The following is a 15,734-nucleotide window of genomic DNA, read 5'->3' as shown; positions in this document are numbered from 1 at the left end:
TCCCTGAAGGACCCTACACTGATTGGCTGTGAGGCTGGGGCATTGTTGGTATCTAGTGTCCTGCCAGGGCTGATCTTATCCTGTCTTCATCTTCTCTGCCCTGTTTCCCCATTACGTAATTTGGTATGGAAAACGGTGCACATTGTTTTGCGCAATTTATCCAAATCGAATCTCCAAAATGTTGGCTTTATTTGAAAATAGAACTGATTTATTTATCTCTATCTTAAAGGGGTTGTCCGGGCTTTTAGTATTGGTGAACTATCCTCTGTAAATGTCATCAATATCAAATCAGCAGAGGTCTGACCCCTAGTACCGCCACTGACCAGCTATACTGGCAGATGACGTGCACAGTGTGCATGTGCCGCCATCTCTTCTCCCTTCCTGTTCACATCTGCCGTATGTCTATGGGACCACAGCAACTGACAGGAAGGGAGAAGGGAGGCGGAACGTGCACATTTCACTCGCCATCTCCCAGTACAGCTGGTCAGCGGGGGTGCCGGGGATCGCACCCCTGCCGATCTGATATTGATGACCTATCCTGAGGATTGGTCACTAATACTAAAAGCCCAGACAGCCCCTTTAAAACCCACCACTCCACTAAATTTGCCCTAAGACGAGTCCCAATCTCCTAGCTGCTGCAAGCACGTGACTCTACTCCATCCTCCTAAACCAGTTCTCTGTTCCTGACGCTGTGGACCATTCAGTACTGATCATGTTGTCTCTCAGTATTACAGATGCAACGGCGTCAGGGATCTCATCCACCTCTACAACTATGTGTTTCACAGGGGCGTAGCTAAATGCTCATGGGCCCTTGTGCAAGAGTTCAGCCTGGGCCCCCCTTCCCTAAGTGCTTTGCGGCCAGGGGCAAGGAAGCACATACCCTTTATGCTGCCTGAGTCAAAGATTTAAATGGCACCCCCCCCATGCCAAATTCTTGACCTAGTCCCTTTCCTCCAGCCAGATGTCTAACTTGACCAGCATGCACTTTCTATATTACCGGTGTCTTCTTATGTGGCACAAGGGTCTTTGGGCCCCTCAGGCTCCTGGGCCCGGTAGAGACTGCTACCTCTGCACCCCCTATAGCTACGCCCCTGGTCCTGGTGTTTCATTTCCACTCTTCTTCTTCTCTTGTTCTGTTGGTGTTCCTTAAGACTCTGCCCTTTAATTTCTCTCCTTTATCTACACCTTTGGTCTAGGAAATCTGGCTTCCTGATTATAATCTTGCCACTCTTACAGCAACCATCCTTACGAGAACCATCTGTCTGCCCAGTCTCACAAGCCCGATGCCTAGAGATGACATTGACTCTGGTTTCTGAATGTTGGCTTCCTTTTGGATACCTTAACAACATGTTTTTGTTCTCCTATTTGCTTGTTCATAGAGGGTAATGATGATCACATGTGCATCTGCCCTCCCTGCTTCCCTGTTTCTCTGATTTTCACAATGAGCACCCTAGGACTTAACGCGTTTCGAGGGTCTGAAGCCCTCTTCTTCAGGAGAAATAAATAAATTTGGTTACAACAGAAAAAGGAAAAAAAAAATATAATTATATATATATATATATATATATATATATATATATATAAACTAAAATAGAATAAAATATAAAATGACAAATGACATAAAACATTTCTACAGTTGTTGTATAAGTACATATATATGTAAAAATGTGTCTAAGGCCCCCTGCACACGGCCGTGTTTCACAGCCGTGTGCGGGCCGTGGAACCGCGGCCTGGATCCCTCCTGAGAGCAGGAGCGCACGGCGTCACTGGTTGCTATGACGCCGTGCGCTCCCTGCTGCCGGCACAATACAGTAATACACTGGTATGATCTATACCAGTGTATTACTGTACTGTGCCGGCAGCAGGGAGCGCACGGCGTCATAGCAACCAGTGACGCCGTGCGCTCCTGCTCTCAGGAGGGATCCAGGCCGCGGTTCCACGGCCCGCACACGGCTGTGAAACACGGCCGTGTGTTCAGGGGGCCTAAGTATGCGTAACTGTATACACACACAGCTACACAACCCTTTTATATAAGGAGTACTTTTCCTGAAATTCTTCATTAAGTACATAGAATGAATCATAAAAATATGTATATGTATGATATATAATATACATTAAGTCTATTCAAAGTATATGAACACATACCCCAATATGATAAATAAAGAAAAACCCAATGGGACCTTTGCAGAAAATAAAACATAATAAATACTAGATGGTGATATATAAATATTCATATGTATAATGATGAAGACATCTATGCTGTCCAACCAAAACACGGGTATAGATAAAAAATGCTAATACATAGAATCTACATGGAAAAGGCCTAAAATAAAATGATGTATACTTCTATAATAATACGTCCAAAGAAGATTAGGTTGTTCCACACCTTCAGGAGTGTTTTAACAGGTTCTGAGACCAGTCGGGAGTCAATGGGATGGATTATTCCAGTGAAGTATTTATGGTTTGCACGTGTGTTTCGTTTGTGGTCTCTGGAACCTCCCACTTCCTGTTTGTATGGATCGAATCAAATCTTCCTCTGGAGTCATCTAATAGATATCTAGTCTGTAATCCACAGAACCATAGTAGTCCCTAGTTCCCTTGTTTTAAGTCTAAAATCATTATTTTATAAAACAAATTAAATGTTTCTATTTGCGATGCGTTCCACTAATAAAATGATTGACCAGAAGCCACGTGTGTAGGCGGCGTTCAATTATTTACATCTCTACATGCGATCCTGGCCGGGGGGGATAGTCCCAGGTGTCTTGAGCTTATCCTGGCGACTGCCCCCCCTGTGAAGTGAGTGAATTAGATTTTAATATTATCATTATTTTATGATCTCCAACATCACCGCTATAGAGCTGAGGTGTTTTTTCTAAACTCTGAGATCTCTTAACAGACCCCGGTGAAGGTCTTCTCTATATCTTATACACAAATAAGAACTAATCTGTATCCTCATCACGACTAATGACTAAGTGATGTGGCGCCTGGTACGTGTTTCAAACTTTTTCTCCACGGGTGTAAAGGGCTTCTCTTTCTTTGTCCTCTCTACACCGCCTATATCTCTTTAAACGTGGGCAAGGGTAATCCCTCTGAAACACTTGAGCTGCCTATCTTGTTCCATAATTGCAGACGAGCATAACTCCTATATACATAGAACTCACCTCCGCCCCCTGGCGCCTCTGATAACCTCTACTCTAGGTACTCACTTTGTGACTCCTGGTCCGTTTTTAAGACCAGGGAGTTCAAATTGTACCGTAATCCTCTTTTTGTATCTCTACATTTTGCACCCTAGGACTTACCACCTTTCTGCTACCACCATCTCTCCAGACATGTTAACAACATCTGTTCACTATTACCATCTTTTCAGACACGCTTATCATCTACCTCCTCTCCACTACCTCTGTATACACCATCATTGCTACTAGTCTGTCTTCCTCCCTCTTTGTAGTTTGTAACTCTTATGGCCTACCTCCATTCTTTATTCTATATTCTCTAATTTCTTGTGTGATGCAGCTTTCGTACATTCATACACAATGTAACCCCTGCTTGTCTCAGCACCCAGTAGCTTTGTTACATTTTGTAAATGATACAACATCTAGAGAAGAACATCTAACCCTGACTTTCTGCCCCATCACACACCATCTACAGAAGAACATACTGTATCTTATAGGTTGTGATGTCTATAACCCTGACCTTCTGCCCCAGCACACATCATCTACAGAAGAACATACTGTACCTTCTAGGTTGTGGTGTCTCTAACCCTGACCTTCTGCCCCTTCACACATCATCTACAGAAGAACATACTGTAGCTTATAAATTGTGATTTCTCTAACCCTGACTTTATCCCCCATCACACATCATCTACAGAAGAACACACTGTGCCTTATAGGCTGTGATGTCTATAACCCTGACTTTCTACGCCACCACACACCATCTAGAGAAGACTATACTGTACCTTATAGGCTTTAATGTGTATCTAACCCTGAATTTTGGCCCCATCAGACCACAAGATACAGAATAACATACTGTACCTTATAGGCTATGATGTCTCTAACCCTGACTTTATCCCCATCACACATCATCTACAGAAGAACATACCTTATCTTATAGGCTGTGATGTCTATAACCCTGACTTTCTGCCCCATCAGACACCATCTACAGAAGAAAATACTGTATGTTATAGGCGGTGATGTCTCTACCCTAAACTTCTGTCCCATCACACATCATCTAGAGAAGAACATACTGTACCTTATATGCTATGATGTCTGTTACCCTGACTTTCTGCCCCACTAAACGCCATCTACTGAAACTATATTGTACCTTATAGGTTGTGATGTCTCTAACCCTGACATTCTGGTCCATCACACACCATGTAGAGAAGAATATACTGTATCTTATAGGCTGTGATGTTTATAACCCTGACCTTCTGCCCCACCACACATCATCTAGAGTAGAATATACTGTACCTTGTAGGCTGTGATGTCTATAACCCTGACCTTCTGCCCCACCACACATCATCTACAGAAGAATATACTGTACCTTGTAGGCTGTGATGTCTCTAACCCTGACCTTCTGCCCCACCACACACCATCTACAGAAGAATATAATGTACCTTATAGGCTGTGATGTTTATAACCCTGACCTTCTGCCCCACCACACACCATCTACAGAAGAACAGACTGTACCTTATAGGCTGTGATGTCTCAAACCCTGACCTTCTGCACAACCACACACCATCTAGAGAAGAATATGCTGTACCTTATAGGCTATGATGTCTCTAACCCTGACTTTTTGCACCATCACACACCATCTAGAGAAGAACATACTGTACCTTATATGCTATGATGTCTGTTACCCTGACTTTCTGCCCCACTAAACGCCATCTACTGAAAATATAGTGTACCTTATAGGTTGTGATGTCTCTAACCCTGACATTCTGGTCCATCACACACCATGTAGAGAAGAATATACTGTATCTTATAGGCCGTGATGTCTCTAACCCGGACCTTCTGCCCCACCACACATCATCTACAGAAGAACAGACTGTACCTTATAGGCTGTGATGGCTCTAACCCTGAGCTTCTGCCCCATCACACACCATCTAGAGAAGAATATGCTGTACCTTATAGGCTATGATGTCTCTAACCCTGACTTTTTGCACCATCACACACCATCTAGAGAAGAACATAGTGTACCTTATAGGCGATGATGTCTGTAACCCTGACCTTCTGCCCCACCACACATCATCTACAGAAGAATATACTGTACCTTATAGGCTGTGATGTTTATAACCCTGACCTTCTGCCCCACCACACACCATCTTCAGAAGAATATACTGTATCTTATAGGCTGTGATGTCTATAACCCTGACCTTCTGCCCCACCACACACCATCTACAGAAGAATATAATGTACCTTATAGGCTGTGATGTCTATAACCCTGACCTTCTGCCCCACCACACATCATCTAGATTAGAATATACTGTATCTTATAGGCTGTGATGTCTCTAACCCTGACCTTCTGCCCCACCACACATCATCTACAGAAGAATATACTGTATCTTATAGGCTGTGATGTTTATAACCCTGACCTTCTGCCCCACCACACACCATCTACAGAAGAATATAATGTACCTTATAGGCTGTGATGTTTATAACCCTGACCTTCTGCCCCACCACACACCATCTACAGAAGAATATACTGTATCTTATAGGCTGTGATGTCTATAACCCTGACCTTCTGCACAACCACACACCATCTACAGAAGAATATACTGTACCTTATAGGCTGTGATGTCTATAACCCTGACCTTCTGCCCCACCACACATCATCTACAGAAGAATATACTGTACCTTATAGGCTGTGATGTCTATAACCCTGACTTTCTGCCCCATCAGACACCATCTACAGAAGAAAATACTGTATGTTATAGGCGGTGATGTCTCTACCCTAAACTTCTGTCCCATCACACATCATCTAGAGAAGAACATACTGTACCTTATATGCTATGATGTCTGTTACCCTGACTTTCTGCCCCACTAAACGCCATCTACTGAAAATATAGTGTACCTTATAGGTTGTGATGTCTCTAACCCTGACATTCTGGTCCATCACACACCATGTAGAGAAGAATATACTGTATCTTATAGGCCGTGATGTCTCTAACCCGGACCTTCTGCCCCACCACACATCATCTACAGAAGAACAGACTGTACCTTATAGGCTGTGATGGCTCTAACCCTGAGCTTCTGCCCCATCACACACCATCTAGAGAAGAATATGCTGTACCTTATAGGCTATGATGTCTCTAACCCTGACTTTTTGCACCATCACACACCATCTAGAGAAGAACATAGTGTACCTTATAGGCGATGATGTCTGTAACCCTGACCTTCTGCCCCACCACACATCATCTACAGAAGAATATACTGTACCTTATAGGCTGTGATGTTTATAACCCTGACCTTCTGCCCCACCACACACCATCTACAGAAGAATATAATGTACCTTATAGGCTGTGATGTCTATAACCCTGACCTTCTGCCCCACCACACACCATCTACAGAAGAATATAATGTACCTTATAGGCTGTGATGTTTATAACCCTGACCTTCTGCCCCACCACACATCATCTACAGAAGAGTATACTGTATCTTATAGGCTGTGATGTCTCTAACCCTGACCTTCTGCCCCACCACACATCATCTACAGAAGAATATACTGTATCTTATAGGCTGTGATGTCTCTAACCCTGACCTTCTGCCCCACCACACATCATCTAGATTAGAATATACTGTATCTTATAGGCTGTGATGTCTATAACCCTGACCTTCTGCCCCACCACACACCATCTACAGAAGAATATAATGTACCTTGTAGGCTGTGATGTCTCTAACCCTGACCTTCTGCCCCACCACACATCATCTACAGAAGAATATACTGTATCTTGTAGGCTGTGATGTCTCAAACCCTGACCTTCTGCCCCACCACACATCATCTACAGAAGAATATACTGTATCTTATAGGCTGTGATGTCTATAACCCTGACCTTCTGCCCCACCACACATCATCTAAAGAAGAATATACTGTATCTTGTAGGCTGTGGTGTCTATAACCCTGACCTTCTGCCCCACCACACACCATCTATAGAAGAATATAATGTATCTTATAGGCTGTGATGTCTCTAACCCTGACCTTCTGCACAACCACACACCATCTACAGAAGAATATACTGTATCTTATAGGCTGTGATGTTTATAACCCTGACCTTCTGCCCCACCACACATCATCTACAGAAGAATATACTGTACCTTATAGGCTGTGATGTCTCAAACCCTGACCTTCTGCACAACCACACACCATCTACAGAATATACTGTACCTTATAGGCTGTGATGTTTATAACCCTGACCTTCTGCACCACCACACATCATCTACAGTAGAATATACTGTACCTTATAGGCTGTGATGTCTATAACCCTGACCTTCTGCCCCACCACACACCATCTACAGAAGAATATACTGTATCTTATAGGCTGTGATGTCTATAACCCTGACCTTCTGCCCCACCACACATCATCTACAGAAGAATATACTGTATCTTATAGGCTGTGATGTCTATAACCCTGACCTTCTGCCCCACCACACACCATCTACAGAAGAATATACTGTATCTTATAGGCTGTAATGTCTCTAACCCTGACCTTCTGCCCCACCACACATCATCTACAGAAGAATATACTGTATCTTATAGGCTGTGATGTCTATAACCCTGACCTTCTGCCCCACCACACACCATCTACAGAAGAATATACTGTATCTTATAGGCCGTGATGTCTCTAACCCTGACCTTCTGCCCCACCACACATCATCTACAGAAGAATATACTGTACCTTATAGGCTGTGATGTCTCTAACCCTGACCTTCTGCCCCACCACACATCATCTACAGAAGAATATACTGTATCTTATAGGCTGTGATGTCTCTAACCCTGACCTTCTGCCCCACCACACATCATCTACAGAAGAATATACTGTATCTTATAGGCTGTGATGTCTCTAACCCTGACCTTCTGCCCCACCACACACCATCTACAGAAGAATATACTGTATCTTATAGGCTGTGATGTCTCTAACCCTGACCTTCTGCCCCACCACACATCATCTACAGAAGAATATACTGTACCTTATAGGCTGTAATGTCTCTAACCCTGACCTTCTGCCCCATTACACATCATCTACAGAAGAATATACTGTATCTTATAGGCTGTGATGTCTCAAACCCTGACCTTCTGCCCCACCACACATCATCTACAGAAGAATATACTGTATCTTATATGCTGTGATGTCTATAACCCTGACCTTCTGCCCCACCACACACCATCTACAGAAGAATATACTGTATCTTATAGGCTGTGATGTCTAACCCTGACCTTCTGCCCCACCACACATCTACAGAAGAATATACTGTATCTTATAGGCTGTGATGTCTCTAACCCTGACCTTCTGCCCCATTACACACCATCTACAGAAGAATATACTGTATCTTATAGGCTGTAATGTCTCAAACCCTGACCTTCTGCACCACCACACACCATCTAGAGAAGAATATACTGTACCTTATAGGCTGTGATGTCTATAACCCTGACCTTCTGCCCCACCACACATCATCTACAGAAGAATATACTGTACCTTGTAGGCTGTGATGTCTAACCCTGACCTTCTGCCCCACCACACATCATCTACAGAAGAATATACTGTACCTTATAGGCTGTGATGTCTATAACCCTGACCTTCTGCCCCACCACACATCATCTACAGAAGAATATACTGTACCTTATAGGCTGTGATGTCTCTAACCCTGACCTTCTGCCCCACCACACACCATCTACAGAAGAATATACTGTACCTTATAGGCTGTGATGTCTCAAACCCTGACCTTCTGCACAACCACACACCATCTACAGAAGAATATACTGTATCTTATAGGCTGTGATGTCTATAACCCTGACCTTCTGCCCCACCACACATCATCTACAGAAGAATATACTGTATCTTATAGGCTGTGATGTTTATAACCCTGACCTTCTGCCCCACCACACACCATCTACAGAAGAATATAATGTACCTTATAGGCTGTGATGTTTATAACCCTGACCTTCTGCCCCACCACACACCATCTACAGAAGAATATACTGTATCTTATAGGCTGTGATGTCTATAACCCTGACCTTCTGCACAACCACACATCATCTAGAGTAGAATATACTGTATCTTATAGGCTGTGATGTCTATAACCCTGACCTTCTGCCCCACCACACATTATCTACAGAAGAATATACTGTATCTTATAGGCTGTGATGTCTATAACCCTGACCTTCTGCCCCACCACACATAATCTATAGAAGAATATACTGTATCTTATAGGCTGTGATGTCTATAACCCTAATCTTCTGCCCCACCACACATCATCTACAGAAGAATATACTGTATCTTATAGGCTGTGATGTCTATAACCCTGACCTTCTGCCCCACCACACACCATCTACAGAAGAATATACTGTATCTTATAGGCTGTAATGTCTCTAACCCTGACCTTCTGCCCCACCACACATCATCTATAGAAGAATATACTGTATCTTATAGGCTGTGATGTCTCAAACCCTGATCTTCTGCCCCACCACACATCATCTACAGAAGAATATACTGTATCTTATATGCTGTGATGTCTATAACCCTGACCTTCTGCCCCACCACACATCATCTACAGAAGAATATACTGTATCTTATAGGCTGTGATGTCTATAACCCTGACCTTCTGCCCCATTACACACCATCTACAGAAGAATATACTGTATCTTATAGGCTGTGAGGTCTCAAACCCTGACCTTCTGCACCACCACACATCATCTACAGAAGAATATACTGTATCTTATAGGCTGTGATGTCTATAACCCTGACCTTCTGCCCCACCACACACCATCTACAGAAGAATATACTGTATCTTATAGGCTGTGATGTCTATAACCCTGACCTTCTGCCCCACCACACACCATCTACAGAAGAATATACTGTATCTTATAGGCTGTAATGTCTCTAACCCTGACCTTCTGCCCCACCACACATCATCTATAGAAGAATATACTGTATCTTATAGGCTGTGATGTCTCAAACCCTGATCTTCTGCCCCACCACACATCATCTACAGAAGAATATACTGTATCTTATATGCTGTGATGTCTATAACCCTGACCTTCTGCCCCACCACACATCATCTACAGAAGAATATACTGTATCTTATAGGCTGTGATGTCTATAACCCTGACCTTCTGCCCCATTACACACCATCTACAGAAGAATATACTGTATCTTATAGGCTGTGAGGTCTCAACCCTGACCTTCTGCACCACCACACATCATCTACAGAAGAATATACTGTATCTTATAGGCTGTGATGTCTATAACCCTGACCTTCTGCCCCACCACACACATCTACAGAAGAATATACTGTATCTTATAGGCTGTGATGTCTATAACCCTAATCTTCTGCCCCACCACACACCATCTACAGAAGAATATACTGTATCTTATAGGCTGTGATGTCTCTAACCCTGACCTTCTGCCCCACCATACAAAAAATATACTGTACCTTATAGGCTGTGATGTCTATAACCCTGACCTTCTGCCCCACCACACACCATCTACAGAAGAATATAATGTATCTTATAGGCTGTGATGTCTATAACCCTGACCTTCTGCCCCACCACACACCATCTACAGAAGAATATATGTACCTTATAGGCTGTGATGTCTCTAACCCTGACCTTCTGCCCCACCATACATCATCTACAGAAGAATATACTGTACCTTATAGGCTGTGATGTCTCTAACCCTGACCTTCTGCCCCACCACACATCAACTACAGAAGAATATACTGTACCTTGTAGGCTGTGATGTCTCTAACCCTGACCTTCTGCCCCACCACACATCATCTACAGAAGAATATACTGTATCTTATAGGCTGTGATGTCTCTAACCCTGACCTTCTGCCCCACCACACATCATCTACAGAAGAATATACTGTATCTTATAGGCTGTGATGTCTCTAACCCTGACCTTCTGCACAACCACACATCATCTACAGAAGAATATACTGTACCTTATAGGCTGTGATGTCTATAACCCTGACCTTCTGCCCCACCACACACCATCTACAGAAGAATATACTGTACCTTATAGGTTGTGATGTCTATAACCCTGACCTTCTGCCCCACCACACACCATCTACAGAAGAATATACTGTACCTTATAGGCTGTGATGTCTATAACCCTAATCTTCTGCCCCATTACACATCATCTACAGAAGAATATACTGTATCTTATAGGCTGTGATGTCTCTAACCCTGACCTTCTGCCCCACCACACATCATCTACAGAAGAATATACTGTACCTTATAGGCTGTGATGTCTATAACCCTAATCTTCTGCCCCATTACACACCATCTACAGAAGAATATACTGTATCTTATAGGCTGTGATGTCTCTAACCCTGACCTTCTGCCCCACCACACATCATCTACAGAAGAATATACTGTACCTTATAGGCTGTGATGTCTATAACCCTGACCTTCTGCCCCACCACACACCATCTACAGAAGAATATACTGTACCTTATAGGCTGTGATGTCTATAACCCTAATCTTCTGCCCCATTACACACCATCTACAGAAGAATATACTGTATCTTATAGGCTGTGATGTCTCTAACCCTGACCTTCTGCCCCACCACACACCATCTACAGAAGAATATACTGTATCTTATAGGCTGTGATGTCTATAACCCTGACCTTCTGCACCACCACACACCATCTACAGAAGAATATACTGTATCTTATAGGCTGTGATGTCTCTAACCCTGACCTTCTGCCCCACCACACACCATCTACAGAAGAATATACTGTATCTTATAGGCTGTGATGTCTATAACCCTGACCTTCTGCCCCACCACACACCATCTACAGAAGAATATACTGTATCTTATAGGCTGTGATGTCTATAACCCTGACCTTCTGCCCCACCACACACCATCTACAGAAGAATATACTGTATCTTATAGGCTGTAATGTCTCTAACCCTGACCTTCTGCCCCACCACACATCATCTATAGAAGAATATACTGTATCTTATAGGCTGTGATGTCTCAAACCCTGATCTTCTGCCCCACCACACATCATCTACAGAAGAATATACTGTATCTTATATGCTGTGATGTCTATAACCCTGACCTTCTGCCCCACCACACATCATCTACAGAAGAATATACTGTATCTTATAGGCTGTGATGTCTATAACCCTGACCTTCTGCCCCATTACACACCATCTACAGAAGAATATACTGTATCTTATAGGCTGTGAGGTCTCAAACCCTGACCTTCTGCACCACCACACATCATCTACAGAAGAATATACTGTATCTTATAGGCTGTGATGTCTATAACCCTGACCTTCTGCCCCACCACACACCATCTACAGAAGAATATACTGTATCTTATAGGCTGTGATGTCTATAACCCTAATCTTCTGCCCCACCACACACCATCTACAGAAGAATATATTGTATCTTATAGGCTGTGATGTCTCTAACCCTGACCTTCTGCCCCACCACACATCATCTACAGAAGAATATACTGTACCTTATAGGCTGTGATGTCTATAACCCTGACCTTCTGCCCCACCACACACCATCTACAGAAGAATATAATGTATCTTATAGGCTGTGATGTCTATAACCCTGACCTTCTGCCCCACCACACACCATCTACAGAAGAATATAATGTACCTTATAGGCTGTGATGTCTCTAACCCTGACCTTCTGCCCCACCATACATCATCTACAGAAGAATATACTGTACCTTATAGGCTGTGATGTCTCTAACCCTGACCTTCTGCCCCACCACACATCAACTACAGAAGAATATACTGTACCTTGTAGGCTGTGATGTCTCTAACCCTGACCTTCTGCCCCACCACACATCATCTACAGAAGAATATACTGTATCTTATTGGCTGTGATGTCTCTAACCCTGACCTTCTGCCCCACCACACATCATCTACAGAAGAATATACTGTATCTTATAGGCTGTGATGTCTCTAACCCTGACCTTCTGCACAACCACACACCATCTACAGAAGAATATACTGTATCTTATAGGCTGTGATGTCTATAACCCTGACCTTCTGCCCCACCACACACCATCTACAGAAGAGTATACTGTACCTTATAGGTTGTGATGTCTATAACCCTGACCTTCTGCCCCACCACACACCATCTACAGAAGAATATACTGTACCTTATAGGTTGTGATGTCTATAACCCTGACCTTCTGCCCCACCACACACCATCTACAGAAGAATATACTGTACCTTATAGGCTGTGATGTCTATAACCCTAATCTTCTGCCCCATTACACATCATCTACAGAAGAATATACTGTATCTTATAGGCTGTGATGTCTCTAACCCTGACCTTCTGCCCCACCACACATCATCTACAGAAGAATATACTGTACCTTATAGGCTGTGATGTCTATAACCCTAATCTTCTGCCCCATTACACACCATCTACAGAAGAATATACTGTATCTTATAGGCTGTGATGTCTCTAACCCTGACCTTCTGCCCCACCACACATCATCTACAGAAGAATATACTGTACCTTATAGGCTGTGATGTCTATAACCCTGACCTTCTGCCCCACCACACACCATCTACAGAAGAATATACTGTACCTTATAGGCTGTGATGTCTATAACCCTAATCTTCTGCCCCATTACACACCATCTACAGAAGAATATACTGTATCTTATAGGCTGTGATGTCTCTAACCCTGACCTTCTGCCCCACCACACACCATCTACAGAAGAATATACTGTATCTTATAGGCTGTGATGTCTATAACCCTGACCTTCTGCACCACCACACACCATCTACAGAAGAATATACTGTATCTTATAGGCTGTGATGTCTCTAACCCTGACCTTCTGCCCCACCACACACCATCTACAGAAGAATATACTGTATCTTATAGGCTGTGATGTCTATAACCCTGACCTTCTGCACCACCACACACCATCTACAGAAGAATATACTGTATCTTATAGGCTGTGATGTCTCTAACCCTGACCTTCTGCCCCACCACACATCATCTACAGAAGAATATACTGTACCTTATAGGCTGTGATGTCTATAACCCTAATCTTCTGCCCCATTACACACCATCTACAGAAGAATATACTGTATCTTATAGGCTGTGATGTCTCTAACCCTGACCTTCTGCCCCACCACACATCATCTACAGAAGAATATACTGTACCTTATAGGCTGTGATGTCTATAACCCTGACCTTCTGCCCCACCACACACCATCTACAGAAGAATATACTGTACCTTATAGGCTGTGATGTCTATAACCCTAATCTTCTGCCCCATTACACACCATCTACAGAAGAATATACTGTATCTTATAGGCTGTGATGTCTCTAACCCTGACCTTCTGCCCCACCACACACCATCTACAGAAGAATATACTGTATCTTATAGGCTGTGATGTCTATAACCCTGACCTTCTGCACCACCACACACCATCTACAGAAGAATATACTGTATCTTATAGGCTGTGATGTCTCTAACCCTGACCTTCTGCCCCACCACACACCATCTACAGAAGAATATACTGTATCTTATAGGCTGTGATGTCTATAACCCTGACCTTCTGCACCACCACACACCATCTACAGAAGAATATACTGTATCTTATAGGCTGTGATGTCTCTAACCCTGACCTTCTGCCCCACCACACATCATCTACAGAAGAATATACTGTATCTTATAGGCTGTGATGTCTCTAACCCTGACCTTCTGCCCCACCACACATTATCTACAGAAGAATATACTGTATCTTATAGGCTGTGATGTCTATAACCCTGACCTTCTGCCCCACCACACATCATCTACAGAAGAATATACTGTATCTTATAGGCTGTGATGTCTATAACCCTGACCTTCTGCACCACCACACATCATCTACAGAAGAATATACTGTATCTTATAGGCTGTGATGTCTATAACCCTGACCTTCTGCCCCATTACACACCATCTACAGTAGAATATACTGTACCTTATAGGCTGTAATGTCTCTAACCATAATCTTCTGCCCCACCACACATCATCTACAGAAGAATATACTGTATCTTATAGGCTGTGATGTCTATAACCCTGACCTTCTGCCCCACCACACATCATCTACAGAAGAATATACTGTACCTTGTAGGCTGTGGTGTCTTTGGGTCGCTCTGTCTGTGGGTGCAGATGGAAGAGATTGTGAATATTTATGTACCTAGAGAAGAAGCTTCAGGAAGATCTAAGATGCAAATGAAGTCTTCAGCTTCCTACAGTCAGAACACAACACGACTCAGATTAATCTGTGCCAAGCGGAAGATTGACTGATTGTGTGACATCCTGGTTGTGTGCAGTGGCCTCCTCGAATTTCCTGGGTGAAGAGTCTTGGGTGCCAACATCCTGGACACAGTGCAGGGCTGCCCAATTATTATATAGAAAGAGTTGATTTACTATACATCAGATAATCATGACAAGGGTGGACACACTGAGCACCCGCGAATGTCTCCCCCAGTAAATGTAGTTATAACATGTAATCTGAAATAAAAAAAATGACATTAACTA

The 15,734-nt window shown here is 43.2% G+C and overlaps 1 protein-coding gene across 1 annotated transcript in view; it reads right to left on the bottom strand.

Annotated features, from left to right (window-relative positions):
• LOC122932707 (tyrosinase-like) overlaps positions 1–15,458 on the bottom strand; it is a 105,830-nt gene extending 90,372 nt beyond the window's left edge. The window contains exon 1 of the mRNA XM_044287283.1: positions 15,318–15,458. The gene's annotated coding sequence lies outside the window, so the exon portion shown is untranslated. The remainder of the gene's footprint in view (positions 1–15,317) is intronic.
• Positions 15,459–15,734: the final 276 nt, after the last annotated feature.

Source organism: Bufo gargarizans, chromosome 3 (genome assembly GCF_014858855.1).
Source record: "Bufo gargarizans isolate SCDJY-AF-19 chromosome 3, ASM1485885v1, whole genome shotgun sequence".
Classification (NCBI taxonomy): Eukaryota; Metazoa; Chordata; class Amphibia; order Anura; family Bufonidae; genus Bufo; species Bufo gargarizans.
Note: the sequence above shows the minus strand (reverse complement) of the source record. Positions and strands in the feature narration are given on the sequence as shown.